The 12,796-nt window shown below is 34.9% G+C and overlaps 1 pseudogene; it reads right to left on the bottom strand.

Annotated features, from left to right (window-relative positions):
* Window positions 1–2,670: 2,670 nt before the first annotated feature.
* On the bottom strand, window positions 2,671–5,718 carry LOC134266572 (uncharacterized; annotated as a pseudogene).
* Window positions 5,719–12,796: the final 7,078 nt, after the last annotated feature.

Genomic DNA, 12,796 nt, shown 5'->3' with positions numbered 1-12,796 from the left:
AAAAGTTTCAGTGGTCAAGTCAGAGGTATGGAACCAAGGTATAGCTGGTTTATTGAGAATACTGACAAGAGTGGACCCTGGATGGAAACCCTAGAAGAAGCCACGCAGGATTACCATAAAAACCATTCAGAGGAATCTAATCAAAAACCATGGACTTATTGGGAATACTTTAAAGAACTGTGGGGCTTGGATAAGATGATTCCGGAACAATCTAAAGAAAAAGTTGAAGAAACTAAACAAAAAGTATGGTTGGAAAAAAGAGTGAAATTTCCTGAAAATTATGAGGTGATAAGGAAGCACTGCTCTTTTGAGGGAATGAAGGGTTATCACGACTACAAATGGGAGATCAGAGGTGAGGATGATAATGGTTTTCGGATTGAAACTATATACTTCCCCGATTTAGAATCGTGTATTGAACATTTACTTCTGTACAAGAAAGAAGGAAAAGCCTTAAAAAGACCGCATCTAGGTACTTATACACGGTATCTCCATGGAATAATTCCTTATTTTCCAAATGAAAAAGGTATTCCTTGGAGGACACGAGACTATGATGATGATGATGATTTGAAGTTTGATGATGATTCGGACTGGATGATTAATTTCGACGGTGTTGGACTGGATGATTAATTTGGAGGGTATTTTTGATTAAAAGACAAGCCTGGTAAATTGTTGTATGTATTTTTTGTTAAATTTGTAAATTTCTTTGTTTATTGGGAATAAAAATTGAATAAAAATCTGTGTTCTTGTTATTGTATTGTGTGTGTGTTTTGTTTTCAGTAAAAAATCCAGGTGGTTCTTGTCTTTCAGTAAAACCAGTTCAAACCGTTTATAGGACTGTCTAGACTGTGAATGCGTGACGTCATAATCACATTCTTGCAATGTTTTGCACACGGCGCATTTACCTGTATAGTCAGCATAAACAAAAAACGTAGTACCAACGTACCAATGTAAACACACCCCGTATTTAAGGGAATAGGTTAGGGTTAGTTAGGGGGTTAGGGTTAGTTAGGGTTAGGGGGTTACGGTTAGGGTTAGTTAGGGCTAAGGGGGATAGGGTTAGTTAGGGTTAGGTTAGGGTTAGGGTTAGGGCTAGGGTTAGGGTTAGGGGGCTAGGGGGTTAGGGTTAGAACTGCACTCAGTTGACCCGGTCATCCAGTCAGCTTCCGGCTAGCCACTTCCGCTAGGGCCCACTTCCGCTAGACCACTTCCGCTTCCGGCTAGCCCACTTCCGTCCACTTCCGGTTAGCCCACTTCCGGTTATGACGTCACTTCCGCACTAGCTAGACCGTTTATACTACTATTCACGCCTCCTGTATATACAAAGAGATAGGCTTTGTGTGTTTAGATCCCCTTTCTTTTCTGTATTAAACAGTTTAAGAAACCGTTTGAAGGCATAATATGCATGCATATTACAAAACTCGGTTGGTTAAGGATCTTTTTTACCTTTTTGGCGAAATGACGTGTCATCGTTATAGCGCCCTCTTTTGTCTTAATTAGATGGAACCTTGCATAATTTACAAATCTCGAAAGTACATTTCATAAGTTGACAAATCGCAAGTCTACAAATTACATGTGATCATTGGCATTTACATTTTTACACTTTTCAACTTATGTTGGATAATTTACAATTTACAAATTGTGAAAGAATAATTGACAGATTATGAAATGAAGATTTAAAATTTACATACTCAGGTTTACAAGGGTACATTTAAAGAATAACAGAGTTTTAATTCTAAACCTGTTGCTATCAATACAGTATAGATGATACCAAAGTAACATATTTTTACCAGCGTATCGCTCGCTAATTAATGAGCTCTAATTTTCGCCATAAATTACTTCAGCATAATTATATTATTTTACCCCCGCCCCCCTTGAACCCTTTTCTGTTGCAAATCTTGAAAGTCTTTCAAAAAGGTCTGGAAAACATTTTTCACAGGACATGTTTTCCAAAAAAAAAGACTTTTCTTAGGATACAAATAGTTCTGGTTTGGGGTACAGAGAAGGATAAAACTAGAGACCTCGGAATGAAATTCTCGGAAGCCTCTGGTTTTATCGTACCCTTAACCGGAAGTTGTTTCTATATAAAAGTCTTAAAATGTTTCTAGGTAATTTCCGAAGAATAAATGAATGGTGTACAATATATAGAGGCTCAACCATAGATGACTGAAACAATTTAATTGAAAAGAAAAAGTATTTTGAAGCGAAGGATAATTTCATTTTAAAGTATGTTTTTATTTAATATATATAAACAAAATACGAGCTTGAAGCATGTGTGACTGAAAATGATTTAGGTATTTTGTGGTAAATATAAGTAGGGGTACCCTGTAAAAGAAACAAGTGCCTGTGGCTAGACACTGGAGATAATTAGCATAATCATAGCAACATAAATTGCATATCATACATGTATGTCGATATTCACAACTTAAAGATAATTTAATTTTCCAATCTTTGGCCCAGAAGGCATAAAATTCTCTTACAATGATAAAAAAGAAAGACTAATCGTTCTTAAAGAAAGGTTACATGTACATACACAAACATAAACATACCCTCACCCACACACCCTCCCTTACATATATTCATGTTTAACTTCGTTTCGAGTTAACTTGTAGGGGACAGGAATGATGCCACCATATTTATTAAAGATATCATAGGTATTGAATGATGATGATATTAAGGGCCTACTGCAGCTTGCGGCCAGGAGAGCTTGCCGTGGCTGATCATATAACAATGGTTGTCTATGCTGGTCCAGTCTGCGGGGCAGGCGTCGTACACCGCTGCGGCTGTAGATAAAATACAAATACTCCACATATAATATATCATTATAAACGATATCACGACTCTGCTAAAATGACGGCCGTGAATAATACAATACGAGTTAATTAAACAATAAAAGGCTTTTCTGAGGGTTTGTAAGTACAGAAATTAATGCCACTGCAGTTCCAGAAAAATACATTCGCGTGCTTCAAGCCCAGCTTCTGTCTCTATTTGTCTCGCCTTGCATGTGATTTTTTTTAAAAATTCGTAGATTCATGTAGAATAATATAGATACATCCACTTTATATTTTTTCTTTATTTAATTTTTATGGAGACCTTCGCCACTGATCGATGAATAACGACACTTAGCAAGCCACCTGCTTAGATTTCTTAAATTATGACCGTTCCATCAGTTATGCTTACAATAACATATATATTCAATTTAGCTGCAGAACTGTAGCGGTATGGTTTTATATATTAGTCTTTGACCATAACATATGGTCAAAGACTAATATATAAAACCATAACACTACAGTTCTGCAGCTATATTCATTTATGATACAGCTGCAATAGCTGCGACATTTATTCTCATACTAACAATCAAAGAAAGCATTTGAATATTTAGATAAAGGAGAAGATACTGTAAAGGTATTACATTTGGCTGTGTATTCTTTTTAGCGGCTTTGGCGGAACGCAGCATTCGCTAAAATAATTTCGGGCTTTGTATTTTAAGAGAGAGAGATAGAGAGAGTCGGAAACACACATGGGTTAACGGGTTTCTGGCGATGAGAGAGATAAAGAGAGAGTTGCATTATACCAGTGTTTATTGCTTGAGGCTGGGTAACTGGAACTGATTGTGTTGACGTATCTTGTTTCCCCTCTGAAAATGATATAATGAAGAAGGTAAAGATATAATTAAAATGGACCGAAATCCTTTATTTTTTCTAATGTTAAAGCACATGTTTAAAACGCTTTTAAAGTACATTTATCACTTTCCTGCAGTGCTTAGGATATGTATACAGATACAGCACTCCTTACCTGTAAGAGAACCTTTAAAATTCCCACAAGTAGGGAAACCATTCGGAACCGGTGGTAAGTTTGGAAAAGAATCGTTCAGAAGTAAAGTCATGCCGTCTGCTGAGTGGAGCTGGATGTGGCAATGCATGATCCATAATCCAGGGTTACCAGCCTTAATTCTAACCACCGCGTACCCACCACTAGGTTTTTTTTCGATAATTGTGTCTTATTGATATTGGTAATCCATCTATATTCATAATCCATTAATGTTTCCATGCCTCCATGATGGATCACTCCAAGTGGCATTGTTACAGAAACTTTCATCCTGAGTGGTTCCTCCTTGACAGTCTATGTCTGCATTTTGCGATATGAATTCACCTGTTGACGTATTGTAATTACCATATCCCATTTTTAAAACATATATATGTATACCCATGCATGTGAATTGGATGAGACCAACCTTTTCCTTTCCCCATATTCACAAACACAAATTGTATTGTATCGTTGTGCTTCAAGTCTATGGTGTTAGTGCAGGAGCAGATCTTTTGTTCCCCGCAGTCAGCTTTTGAACATTGTTCCTTTATCTCGGCCGGCTGAGATATCGCAGAGACAGTAGGGAATGCAAATTCTACACCGTTAACAGAAGCGGGGGTAAAGTTTTAAATGCAAAGTTCAGAAAATGTATCCTGAAAGGCTCCGGGTTGATAATCAGGAACTTCTTCGGGGAAATCGCTCCTGATGCTATCCAGTGTTATACATTGGATATTGGTTTCTTTTGGATAAAAAGAAAATGGACAATTCAAAACCAAGCACTTGTCTCCAGAGAGACATTGTGCTCGGGTGGAGGAGATGTTCACAAAATTCTGGTCTGCTCCGTTATAGTGTAAAACCGCTTCGACTAGTGTGCGTCTGTTAACCTCTAAGGTATGTCCTCTAATCATGTAGTTTCCAACAATGTTATTAGCGTGTATAACAAAGTCAAATCTCTCTCCTGGGTGTATTATCAGCGATTCCACATGTCTTGGTTCTATGTAATATCCATCAGTCGCCACAACCATCAAAAGATGGCTGTCTACAGAAATTCTATAGGGATACAAACCAGCAGCATTTATTACACGAAATCTGTAAAGTTTATATTTTTTAACTTCAAAAACTTCAAGGGGTGCTTCGTTGTGTGCTCCGGTAGAGGAATCATAGTACCTTCCTCTCCCGTTAATTAAGGCTGATTCGGCATACCAGAGACTGAATTTAGACCCATCCAGAGCCACAGAGGGCTTGATTTCTTTTCTATTCAAAAAGACCCCAGCATCGGAATAAAGGAATGCTTGGTCAACGTCATAGTCATGATTCCAGTCCTGTATTTGCATGACGAAGTCTCCACCCAGTCCTTGTACAATTTGTGGTGGATTCCGCTCTTTAATAATCAAAGCGCCATATAAACCCTTTGCTCTCTGCGCTCCAACATGGGAGTGATACCAATATGTTCCACTAGGGCGAGCTTTAAAGGTATATGTAAATGTTTGTCCAGGGTTAATGGGACACTGTGTTACAAACCCTACCCCGTCCATGTAGGGTGTGCCTTTCTGTGGTAGTCCATGCCAGTGGATGGACACGGTATCAGAGTATAGTTTATTTTTAACATGTACCACAAGTGTTTGGTATTCGAACACTGTAAAAAATTGGCCCTGGCAGACTGCCGTTGGCTACGATAACAACTCTTTGCATTTCCCATCCGTCAGTTGTGATGACTTCATCTACGTTTATTGGTGTAGCTGCGGTAAAATTGGTAACGTCATAACGATACAGACGGCCACCGTGTGGAAACACAGCTTTTTCTGTCTTATGGAACATGGTCAGTGAAGTAGCTTTTTCTAAGGTCGTCTCACAGATTGACGCATGCTCATCGCAAATAAAAGCCAATCCATTGCTGACCAGAAAGACGACCATAGTCAGGAAATATATATAGTACATGTACATCTGAAATAGAAACAAAAAATAATTTAAGCCAAAAATAAGTAAAATCTAAAGTAATGTGTTTGGTGGTATCTTTTGTTTGTTGTTTTTTATGTTTAGACATACTTGAGGCGTTCGGGTCTATTCATATGTAGACACAATGTTTCCCAGTAGGCTTGCAATTAATGGTACTAAAGAATCTGACACATCTGCTTCATATTTGAAGATTTTGTAAAGAAGACCTACTGGTAGTATAACAACAAAGCTTTAATATACCTTTATCATTTGGATAAGGGGTTGATATCTTATTACTTATTTTATACACGAGATTCCATGCTCTACGTATGAACATTTATTTAAACGAGGTAAGTTTTAAAAACACGAGTTGATGTAACAAGAATATCAAAATCTCATTTAAAGTCGTCATTTCGTAGGTTCTATGGTCGATACAATGAATCAGCAAATGCAATCTTTCATTAACTAAAATAATTATTGACGTTTGTTACAACGCACTTTGAAAAATTTCGCACTTCAAAATCAATTTCTTTTCAAAGTGCGTTAATATCGACCATATTAACGCACTTTGAAAAAAAAAAGTAAAGCTTGATCAACATTTTTACAAATAATCGGTATGATAAATAATTGACCCTGGTTGGATAACTTTTTGGTGATAAGGTCACTTCAGGGCTTGAAATATTGACGTCTTAGATATTATCCGTCTTCTCTTCTTCTCGACGGTAGTAAATCAATTTATAATTTCCTTTGAAAGATAGATAACACTGAAATAGAATTGTGCCATTATTTACACCAGAATTTTTGTTTTTACATATATTTTTTTCAAAGTGCGTTAAGTGTCTCCATGGTAAAATATATTGATGTAAACCCTTAACGCACTTTAATTTTTTTTCAAAGTGCGTTGAGAATGTCCCAAATTTAACGCACTTTGAAAAAAAAATTCAAAGTGCGTTGATTTTGTCCCAATTTTTACGCACTTTGAAAAATTTTTCCAAAGTGCGTATTTTTTTAAAGTGCGTTGCCACAGACGTTTTTCATTCTTTTTTGTTAGGCCATTATTTACACACTGCATTGTCTACGGATAATCCCCTTTTATCCTTTTTAATGACAGGGAGCACATAATTGGTTTAACAAGGGATGTTCCCTCCTCCATGGCACCTGATCCCACCTATGATGATCAAGAGGTTCGTGTTTGCTCTTCTGCTAATTTGTATAGTTTGACCAGACCTTTGAGTTTGAATACTGTTATTCGTGATCGCCATTTACGAGGGCTGTTCAAGTAATAATGTTCTCGGTGCTCAGAAAGAAGCAAACGACGCTTTTCAATGATTTAGTCTTCATGATTTTACTTATTAATCTCTTTTAATTCAAACACATGTCCGTAACATTTTTTATCCAATTTCCTATTGTTTTTAGAACTCATTTTTGGGTATGACCCTTAGTATACTGCAAAATGGCAGATCCAATGATTTCCTGGACTTGTTTTTTTTTTCCTTCTGAAAGGCGTTTTTTTCAATTTGGAAATAGAAACAAGTCAAAAGGTCAAACATCGGGCAAATACTGTTAATGTGAAAAAATATTTACTTTCTTTTTATCCCGATAACCCCTTTACGCTTCAGGGTTTGCAGGTTTGGACGCTGTCATGAAGGAATTCAATGTAGTGGATTCCTGATTCTGGGTCCTTCCTCTAATAAACCTTTCGATTTTTTAAAAAAAAATGCTTTCTAGACTCCTCCAGAAATTAAACTGTCTCCCCGAATACGAATTTGAACAACAATACCACTAATATTAAAGAAAATATAAATCTGTCTTTGTGCTCTTGCATATCTTTGCTCTTGTCAGACCTTTTTTTTCAAGTACATCTTATGGTAAATTTTGTTTGGATGGTTTCAAGCAATAGATTCATGTTCCAATATCTACTTGAATATCAAACAAACGTATATAACTACAATAACTGATATTTTAAAATAATTTTTGGGACTTTCTTACACTTGTCGTTTTCACTCATTTTTCAAAATATAGGGTGACCTTTTAGTACCAAGCTTTTTTACTGTCCTTGTTGGCAAGGAGGGTACCCATTTCTGATGCCCATGATATAATTTTTTATTGAAATACATCTGCTCATTTGTCTATAAAACAGGCATCCGTTGCTGTAAATGTCACATTTTCAGTGAATATTTCTTTGCGATTTTTAACAAAGCATCACTCGGCACACCTCGCCGATTCCCATTTCACCTTCATCACCAGCATACGGAGTTAATATATAACAGTTGATTTGCAAGAACGTGCTCTACGTATGAATAACTTCTAAAATGAGAAAATTTATTGATAAACAAGTTGCTGAAACAAGGATATCAGCATTCTTGTTCAACTCTTTACAACTTATTGAGCTGTTATGCAAGAAGGATATGGAGATAACTAACAGAATTCAATTTCAAAGTCCATAAACCAATACAAAATAAGCAGAGCAAACACGGACCTCCAAAATATCAGAGGTGGGACCAGGCGCCATAGTGGAGTGAGCATAACCGGTCATACTCGCCGTGTGCTCCTTGCCATGATAGGGAAATAACACCACTTATATACGAGCCTAGTCTCGGATAAGTAAGTTTATTTCAGTAACCCTATATCCCTCCACTCCAGATATCTTAAGTCCTTTCAGATATATAATTATATTCACCGGAAGTCACAACCTATCATTCCGGATGATTTAGGTCCATTTGCACATATAGTCTAATATTTACTTATTTACTTGTTTCCTCCTCTTCCTTTCTCGATGAAGTGATAAAACGGTAAGGTCATGGAAAATTTTATTAAGTTGAATTGTTGCAATATTTTAATTTTTGAGATGAAATAAGTTGATTTCGACGGTAACTACTAAGTTTTGGAATTTTAAGCCAAATAATGATAATAAAATTAATTATACGTGCCGATGGTGTAATTTTATATTGATTTGGCCCGATTGGATTTGTGTAAAGATCAAACGTCAACTGTATCTGTTGAATTTACACAATATGGCATAATTTAATGTATAGACAACAGGAATAATTAAACATATCAGAGTCAAGGGATGGCTAAATGCAAGTAATTATTTTTTTCAGAAGTAAAACGTAAACAATCACCGATTAGTTATTGTTTGGGAAGGGGGGGGGGGGGGGGGGTCAAGCGTAGAAATCTGAAGTCGGAAAGCTATTCCGTTTTAAGTTTTATTTTCTGAAGATGTTGTGAATCATTAAGAAGGTACTTACACATGTTGCCAAAATTTTATAATAATCTTCAAATTGCATTGACTTTTGAACATTCATGAGAATATTGCGTCACTTTCACTTCTGCATTAATCAAAGTACTGAAAGTATTGAAAGGATGTTTGTGAATTTCATCATTGTTATAAGTTCGGTATCGTTTCATTTGTTTCCTGGTCTTTTACCGTATATCTGTTTTTTTGCGATGATTTATTTTTCGTATTTTGCGACCATTTTCATTTTGCAAAATATAAAACACGCAGAAATTATATCAGCTATAATGAAACATAAAAACATTACCACTTTAAACAAAAAAATCTGTAATCGTAAAGAATTACTTACGCAATATAAAACTGTAGAAATCTACCTCTATTTTGCAAAATCTCGTACACGCGAAAAAAACTGGATATATGGTAATATTTTTTAATCAATCGCATAAAACCATACACTGGTTTTGAGTCTTTGCGTTTACCATAATGAACCTCCATACCTGTAACCATCGAACAGAAATAATCTTAAGTGAGATTAAAACAGGCTTAAATACCCTGGAATCATCGGTTGCTATTAAAAAAATCAAAAGAGTGCTTACATTATTAAACGCAAAGGTAGAAAATTTATTAAAATTCAAAACATGCAAGCATGACAGTTTTTGTTCATTTTAATAGCCACCATGACTTGCGGTTCAAACACTTTGCATGGTATCGGATAAAATTGAGGGTAACCACGACAGAAAATAAAGCGTAATTTCACTATAATAGTGAGAAACCACTATTATAGCGGAATTTACGTTTCCCTCCAACCTGTTAAGAATAGATATGGTTTTCATATTTGACATGTGCATTATCCGCGAAAAAATATTTCCTAGCATGCTATGATTTGTGACCTGTTGACCTTGACCTTTAGGATTGATTTTTAAATTTCTAAATGACAAATGATAGGGCGTTCATATTTTAGACAATTTGTCATGAAATCACATCTCACCCACAAAGACACCGAAAGCTAGGAACCACAATATTTTTGAATTTGCTTGTTATCTTAGTGATTTAAATTTACATTGTCAGAATGTATTTAAAAAATGTATAGTATTTAACACTTCATATAGCAACAAAAACCGTCGCTGTCCTATACATGTACATGTAACCACCCATTTAGTGTTACCATACCAATGCTTAATATAATAATTTGGCGCATTTGATTACTGAGAAATATTTTGACTCTGAAGACCTTGTGCGTTATCTTGTTTAAATGACAATAAAAAGTAACGATATCACACTGGGTTCAAGACGACCATATACGTTTAGCAGCCATTCAATGTTAAATGAAAATCTGCAAGGAAGTAATGTAGCATTTATCCACCTTTGCTGATTACTTTGTAAAACGTGATCTAATCAACAAACATGTGCAAAGATATGAATATGCATATTAAAAAATATAAGAAATGTCAAATATTTGAAAAGTAAAATGTATTCAATCTTAACGCAGTATGATACTTTACTTTCTGGCTTTATGTTTATCAGTACAACATTATTCAGGGTAATGAAGTACAAGTATCAAATTATGGATACGTTTCTTTTGAAAAAGAAAGACAAATTGAGGTGGATTTTGTTGAGGGAGAGATTAAAACGTTATCATTTCAAGTCCTAAGTAACCCTTATGTTCAAGATATTGGTGTTTATTTTAACTTTTAATGATTAACCTTACTGAATAAGGTAGGGAGATATTATAATATTTGCTTGTGCTACATGTAATAAAAAATAACCGCACTAGGCAAAACTATGAAACAAATGTATATGCAAGAATTCAATACAGCCTATTCATTGAATTTTCTTCGGAAACTTATATTTTAATTATCTGTACAATTTTATTCCCCGGAAAAAACATATTAACACAAAGTTGTAATCAAAGAAACTATTCGGGGTCGTTTTTCTTACAATTATTTTTTTAATGAACTTCATGCAATAAAAAAAATAGAATTAGTTAAAAGGTACTTTTGGCGGAAGTTTGATGCATATTTTTCTACCAATCACATCATAGTTTTCTATAAAGCGTAGCAGAGTCAACCGAGGATTGCAAATTGAATTGTTTTCGACAGTCTTGAATAAAATATTTAGAACGTTATACATGTGTATGTATGGAAGCCTGTTGGTGCCACGTACAGAAAATATTTCATCTGGCGGTAGCCACTTATTATTTGGCAGCCGCCACTTATATATCTGGCCGCCGCCACTTAATATATGGCGGCCGCCACATAATATTTATGGAAGCCGCCACATAATAAATATCTGGCGGCCGCTTTATAACATCTTGCGGCCGCTGTAACGTTGAATTTTGACCCGGGTTGAAAATTGACCCGGGGGTCATTTTTCAACGTTTAATACTGAGACCAAAGGTGTTGAATTTAGACCTTAATCCGTTGAAAACTGAGCCGGGTCGTGGAATTTTGATCATGAAACCGGTTCAAAATTCAACAGCATAAAAACACTTATTTATGATTGGGTTTTCACTACTGTGATTTAATTCATAGGTATGAGGCCCCCTTTTGGTATTTACTGCAAAAAGTAATATCCCCTATTTAAATCTTAAGTGATATCACCTGTTCCAATAAATGATATCACCTATTTGATTTGAATTTGTGCTATCACCAATTCGAAAAGGTGATACGAGTATCACTTATCTATTCGATTGGGTGATATCACCTTTTCCCGTCGAACAGCTGTAGTTTTTTTTTTCTTTTCTTTTTTTTTTTTTTTTTTTTTTTTTTTTGCTTACAAATTAATTCATGTCACTTATGTATCATGTATACAACAAGAATTTGTAGAAACCGCAGGAAAACTGGGTAGTCCGAATTTTCTTGATTCCAGTGGTAATCTATATATTATAAGGAGCATTCAGTATTGATTGTTGTAAGAAACTCAAACAGGTAATATCACATATTCGAATAGGTGACAGCAATTATTCAAATAGGTGATAGCACCTACTAGTATTTAGCAGGAAAAGGTGATATCCCCTTTCATTCTAAGCTCTCTGATTGGCTCAAACTAGATCACATGATAAAGTATAACAGCATAAAGACTTGAGTTACTATTTATAGAACCTGAAATGCATATTGACTTCATGTTTTTTTTTCTTGTGATCATATGCTATATTGCAGGAGTCCTTTTAGAAAATTTCATTAAAGTGAGTGACATTAAATAGTATTGATTTCTCAATTAAAGATAATACAGAGTATGACTTGATGTTTCTGAAAAAAAAATTACTACAACTTGTATTAATATTTTTTAATGTTCCGTAATTGATGAGACGCGTAACAATGCTTTAAAGTCTTGAATTAGGATCTACATGTACTTTATATTAAAACATATTGGATATCTTTGTCAAGAATTGATACGAGACATAATCAAATAATTAAATTAATATTCTGAATAACTTAATCCTCTATAATTACTCCATCAATGTATAAAATGAAACACATTTATTTAATATTAAACAGCAACGGCTTAACTTATGTTGATCTCTAGTCTCTAAGTCTTGAAGAGAGAAAACTTGTGCCTTTTTCCCATATTTTCAAATTTTGTTTTGTCAATCTATGTGATAAAATGATTCATATTCGATATTAATGTTAAACTTTTCATTCCTATTTAATTGAGTTTACAACCAATTTTAGTTTTATTTGTCATATTTCCCAGAATGCAATCATGGCAATTATTGAAAAGAATTAGAAAAACATCGCATAGGAGATCATAGAGATAAAATTATGTAATAAGATGAGAAGTTTATCGAATAGGAATCGTATTTTTTCGAATAGAAATGGATGC

Source organism: Saccostrea cucullata, unplaced genomic scaffold (genome assembly GCF_032062105.1).
Source record: "Saccostrea cucullata isolate Sc308-1 unplaced genomic scaffold, CSIRO_AGI_Scuc_v1 ctg10746, whole genome shotgun sequence".
Classification (NCBI taxonomy): domain Eukaryota; kingdom Metazoa; phylum Mollusca; class Bivalvia; order Ostreida; family Ostreidae; genus Saccostrea; species Saccostrea cuccullata.
The sequence above is the reverse complement of the archived record's forward strand: the minus strand, read 5'-3'. Positions and strand labels throughout refer to the sequence as shown.